General features: G+C 46.2%; 1 protein-coding gene across 1 annotated transcript in view; it reads left to right on the top strand.

Moving 5' to 3' along the window:
* anos1b (anosmin 1b) overlaps nucleotides 1-6,400 on the top strand; it is a 38,367-nt gene that overhangs the window by 16,220 nt on the left and 15,747 nt on the right. The window lies entirely within an intron of this gene.

The raw sequence follows: 6,400 nt of genomic DNA, 5'->3' as shown, positions 1-6,400 counted from the left end.
GTCGTCTGACTTATGCGGCTTGAGGATGATATGAGAATGATTTTCAATGCCTCTCAACATACAGGTGTGTGTGTGTCAGTCTGTCTGTTTTAGGTTCAACGGCTAATGCTAAGAGCAGCCTCGGGCTATGCATCGCGCATCACTTTTCAGCCTCACTGTGGCCCACTAACTTCCACATGCATGCACGATCGCACACACACACACACGCACACGCACACGCGCACGCACACACACATACACACAAAATCACACACAGAGCTGAACCTTTGACTCTTTCCAGGCTGAGGTTTTCAGCAGGGGGTCCCTGTGTGTGTCTCTCTCTCTCTCACACTCTCTCCTTCATCTCCCTCTGGATTTCTTTCTACTCTTCCCAGCTGCTGACACAGACAGAGTATTTGCAAGAGGCTAGAGAATGAGTGGAGCATGTTGTAGGAATGGTATACCATGTCTTAACATAGTAGATATATCCCTGTCCCTATCTGTAATGATCATATTTTATTTCCCTCCCGCTGTAGCTAAGTCATTGTATCGTATATATGTGCGATTCATATCCAACCTTGTCTTATTCTGAAATGACAAAAACTGGGCACAGTCTGTATCCCAGGGGCAATCATTACAGCATGGTTAGGTGGCATTGATGGTAACACATACCCAACCCCTTCTTAGACTGTTTTCATAAAAGTACTGCATGAGAATCGCTGGTTTTTGTGAGTTAGAAGGTCTCCAGAGAAAGAGAGAGAGAAAGATGAAATCCAATCATTGGAACGCTGGTGCTGTTCTGAGAGTGTTTATCTTTTCTAGCTTAGACAAAACAGATCTCCGTCGAGCTGGTCCTGATGTCCTCGGACCACACAGAATAATCAACCTTAGCGCTGAACTATGATTTCATTCATTTCTCCTCCTTTTTTTTTACTCGAGGCTCATGACATGATTTATTCGTACACCATACACAAACATTTTTCTTACAGCAAGAAAAAGAAGCGGACGTATTTTTTGCCGTTTCCTATTTTCCGTGGTCTCTATATATCACAACTTCTCCGCCCTTCATAAACTGAGGACAAAGAAAACTCTTAATTCTCCAGAAGAAGCGATTCCAATAGTCACTGAGCCGGTAGGGACTCATGCTGGGGAGGGGCGTGGCGGGGGAAAACCACGGGCCAAGGGCTATAAATCTGCAGGAAAAACCAAAAAAAGGAAAGCGCTAAAGTAAGTGTAATGCTGACCCCAGGTTCAGACCTGAGGGCTCGGCCGGTGGTGTTGAGCGATGGGAGGGGACGAAGAACGAGGGAGAGGACAGCAAAGAAGGATTGAATGAGGGAACGAAAGACGAATTTAGCGGAAGGGAGAGAAAGGGAAAGTGTGAAGGAATGCAATGGGGTCATCCACCACCGCGTGGCTATGGCTTGTCTCGTGTGTGGGGCACACACACACACACACACACACACGCACACACACACACACACACACCACACACACACACACACACACACACACACACACACACACACACACACACACACACACACACACACACACACACACACACACACACACACGCACACACGCACACACATGCACACAGAGCCCGGGCTACAGATGTTGGTGGTGCCCCGGGACATATGGTTCACGTCACATCACCACCGGTACACTCTCCCATGAAAGGCCCAATGACAGGCTCCTTTAAACCTGAGCGGCTGCGACCACTTCCCCATGCCTACATCCCTCCCTGTGTCCGTCTATGCCTCCATCTGTTATACCTCCCTCCCTCCCTCCCTCCATCCCTCGGCTCGGTCCATCTGTCCATCTCTTCATCCTTTCATCCTCTCTCTTGCTCTCCCTCTTTCACCTTCTATCTTCCTGGTCCTTTCGTGCTCTATCTGCCTTTCTCTCCTCCACTAATAGACACTCATAGTTGATGTGTTTGCCAGTATAGTGAACATGTGATTTAAAAATGATAAGATGACATATATTCTTTACTTACTGCCTTACTGTTACTTGCCATATCTCCCTCTTAACCTTCACTGTCCTTCTTCTGTCTCCTCTCTCCTCTGAAATCCTCTCATCCCCTAAAATTATTCACCATGTGACCACAATTTTAATTGGTAAACAAAAAGCCTAGCTGTGATTTGGAATTAATGCTTTTCTAAGATATGCTGATAAAGCTGCATCCTGTACTGAACCTGGAGAAAATATAAATGTTGACCTCAGTCTGTTGTCCGGTCAACCGTTTTCCCGCACATCCTCCCTCATGCCTCCCTCTTTCCCTCCTCCCTGCCTCTGAGCCACTCTCTCTTTCCTTTTGTGGAACCCACCCTCTTCTCTCTTCGTTTAACACCCCACACCTTCTCGAACCATTAAACCTTCAAACTCAGTTAATTGTTAGACGTTTTATATGAATTTCCCAAATATTCTGCTGGAACGATAACCTGCCACTTGTCAAAGAATGTTGTTGAATTTCTTTGACTAGTTTTCCCACATTTACTATAAAGCCCCTTTTTTATTGGCTGGTTATGGAATCTGTGTGTGTGTGTGTGTGTGTGTGTGTGTGTGTGTGTGTGTGTGTGTGTGTGTGTGTGTGTGTGTGTGTGTGTGTGTGTGTGTGTGTGTGTGTGTGTGTGTGTGTGTGTGTGTGTGTGTGTGTGTGTGTGTGTGTGTGTATGTTTGCGTGTGTATGTGTGTGTGTGTGTGTACGTTGATGTGTTTGTGTTTTTGCGTGTCTGTGTGTGTGTGTGTGTGTGTGTGCATGGTTGTGCCTGTGAGTGTTTACTGTGCCTGAATGTGTTTACATCTTCTAATATGACCTTGTGGGTGTGGTAGCGTATGAAGGCATATCGAAAATGAATATCTTGTCTGCTCGCCATATGAAAGGCCTCCTGCCTTGTGCTGGCTTCATTAGTGCCGCTGAGATCACAGATATTTATCAACAGTCATCAGTAATGCCGTGCTGAGATGAGATGTGTCATTAAAAAAACATTCAGGACACAAACCACCCAGCTTGTAGTGAAAAGAAAAAAATACCAATTGAAGTTGTTTCTCCCAGTGAGCACCCATCAAGATCCAGACAGCCCTGGGAGAGGGAGTTACCATTTGGTCTGCAGATGGACGCCTTCCTGTCTGTCTCTCTTTTTAAGTTGATATCCGTAACTCTCACAGGGACTTGTTTTACTGCTTGCTGTTTCCAACTTTATGTTTCATCTCCGACTCACCTTTTTAAATTGATATTCCTTTGGTTAACTGTCTCTCTCTCTCTCTCTCTCTCTCTCTCTCTCTCTCTCTCTCTCTCTCTCTCTCTCTCTCTCTCTCTCTCTCTCTCTCTCTGCCCTTCTGATTATGGTCTCTAAATGTGCAGGTGAGCCCATAAAACGGCAAGAGGGATGGTGTTTGTGTGTGACTGTGTTGGGGAGTTGGAGGTCATGCACGCACGCGCACATGTGTACTTCTGCTAGTGTTTAAATGTGCACGTATATTAACGCCTTAAAGGGGCGCTATTTAAATGACCGTACAACACTCTGTATTACTAACACACACACACACACACACACACACACACACACACACACACACACACACACACACACACACACACACACACACACACACACACACACACACACACACACACACACACACACATACAAGGACACCTACACACACATAACATCACACATGGTCACGCATGCTTGCACGCAGACACACACACTCACACATGCACACCGTTGGAGTGATAAACAGTAACATATTTGACCCTACAAGCTTGACTGCATATTCAGGTCCTGACAAGCAAACACGCACACACACACACACACACACACACAAATGCACGCTCACACACACACACACACGCGTGCACGCTCACAGACACACGTAAACACACACACCTTTACTCAGAAACACATGCACGCGCACACACGCACACGCACACGCACTAACTCACACGCACGCAATCGCACATGCATATGCACACCTTTACTCACACAGACTCACCCATATACACACCTTTACTCAGACGCACACACAGACACACACACAAATGACCATAACTCACGGTGTCACATCGGAGGCCCAGCAGTGTCCATTACTCTCTCCATGACTCTCCCTGCAGTATGTTTGGTTACAGCTGAGTGATTTACTGCACCCAGGCGACATCAGCGGGAGACAGCGGGGCGCAGGCGCGGCTCACGCAAAGTAACCGTGGTACGGCCGAGGAGCGGAGGGAGGGTGCGGTAGGGTGGGGCGGGCTGGAGGTGAGCTGTAGGTAAAGTGCGGAGGGGTTGGAGCATGTTTCTGTGGAGAAACCCTGGTTATTCTAGATCCATGGGGAGATATGCATCTGAATACTTTTCATGACGGGATTTTGGGTAAAGCTCTTGAAACAGAGGCGTGCCAAAGAGGGCCTATCTGCATGCTTTATAACAATGTTTCAAGGGCTTGTGTAAGACATGAACCCTTATTGGTTGGATAAGGAAAGATATCATTTTGGGGTTCAGAGCAGAGTAAACACAGCGAAAAACAGAAGCGCAGAACCGTTGTCTGTGTATAGAGATGTGTGCTTCCACTCTTTAAAAGAGCGAAAACCTCACTTCCTTTGGCTAAACAAAAATGCAAGCGGAGCTCCCGAATCAACATGCCTCCGCTCATCTGCCCACACTCAGGCTCAGGGTTGAAGACATGGAGAAAAAGACAGGAAGACAGAAAGAAAGAAGGGGGAAGAAAGAAAGAAAGAAAGACAGAAGATGTGAGGGGATGAGAGCAGGAGAACCTGCTGTTTTCAGGAGAGAAAGAAGGAAGAGAAACCGAAGAAGAGAGAAGGAGAGAAGAGAGGGTTAGTTGTGGCAGTAGACTTGGCAGAGAAAAATGGGATTCTGCGACTGCAATAGATCAAAGTGTCAGGAAGATGCAGGGGGTGTGTGTGTGTGTGAAGGGGGGGGGGTTAGCTGAAGGTGGCGGTGTTATATTTGAGGGTTGGATGGAATATGAGTCTTATGGAGGGAGGGGGGAGGGGGGGCTGGGGCTTGTATGTTGTATTGTAATAGTGCAGAGTACAGTGCATGGAACATCCCAAAGACATGCACACATCACACTGTTGGATCCTATTACAACTGTGTGTGAGTGTGTGTGCTTGTGTGTGTGTGTGTGTGTGTGTGTGTGTGTGTGTGTGTGTGTGTGTGTGTGTGTGTGTGTGTGTGTGTGTGTGTGTGTGTGTGTGTGTGTGTGTGTGTGTGTGTGTGTGTGTTTGTGTGTGAGTGTTTGGCGTGTGTGTGTGTGTGTGTGTGTGTGTGTGTGTGTGTGTGTGTGTGTGTGTGTGTGTGTGTGTGTGTGTGTGTGTGTGTGTGTGTGTGTGTGTGTGTGTGTTTGTGTGTGTTGCCTATGCTTACTTAAAGTCACATTCCTTTAGTTACGTGCCAACATCTTAAATGAGGATTGTACGAGATTCCCAACAATAAAAAGCGTTTTCTGAATGCAAAAGAAAAAATACATATTTCCTTAAACTGGGGTCCATACAAGTTAAAACATGGCAATAATTTGCATGCATGAGCATAATTATGGTCCCTTAAACACATAGTTATAAGGGCCAGCCTGCGTGGCTTCCCTGGTTTTTGCCACTGTTGTACAATAACCCTTAAATTAGAACTATTGCATCACATCTTATTTTCCTCTTCTCAAACTAGAAATGAAAGTTTTCACGATGTGTGCAATGCACTGACTGAGGCATCATAAAAGTATGGTTACATGTCCAGCCACTGGAATTTCACAACACTGAGTTAAGCATCTGCAAATAAAGCTGTTGAAATCTTTTGGAAATCAGCTTTTTTTCCTCCCGACAGCTTGTTGTTTGGGATAATCTATAGTTTGATTCTTAAGCGTGAACTGTATTTTAATCACTTGTAATCAGCCATAAGTATGATAGAGAGTTTATTGTTTAGTGATTATTATTAAAGCCAGAGAGAGAGAGAGAGAGAGAGAGAGAGAGAGAGAGAGAGAGAGAGAGAGAGAGAGAGAGAGAGAGAGAGAGAGAGAGAGAGAGAGAGAGGAGAGAGAGAGAGAGAGAGAGAGAGAGAGAGGAGAGAGAGAGAGAGAGAGAGAGAGAGAGGAGAGAGAGAGAGGAGAGAGAGAGAGAGGAGAGAGAGAGAGAGAGAGAGAGAGAGAGAGAGAGAGAGAGAGAGAGAGAGAGAGAGAGAGAGAGAGAGAGAGAGAGGTGTAGAGTGAGAGAGGTGAAACCACGTTTTTTTATATATGGTCTGGTTTTAATTTTGTGAGAAGCATCATTCACCAGTTCACTGAGGTGGCTCACCAGATGACTGTATGTATCTGGAGGTGAGTAATGGTGTGTGTGTGTGTGTGTGCGTGTGTGTGCATGCGTGCATGTGCGTGTGTATGAACCCTGTTTCTTCGTCTCAGC

Source organism: Gadus chalcogrammus, chromosome 12 (assembly GCF_026213295.1).
Source record: "Gadus chalcogrammus isolate NIFS_2021 chromosome 12, NIFS_Gcha_1.0, whole genome shotgun sequence".
NCBI classification, from domain to species: Eukaryota; Metazoa; Chordata; class Actinopteri; order Gadiformes; family Gadidae; genus Gadus; species Gadus chalcogrammus.
The sequence above is the reverse complement of the archived record's forward strand: the minus strand, read 5'-3'. Positions and strand labels throughout refer to the sequence as shown.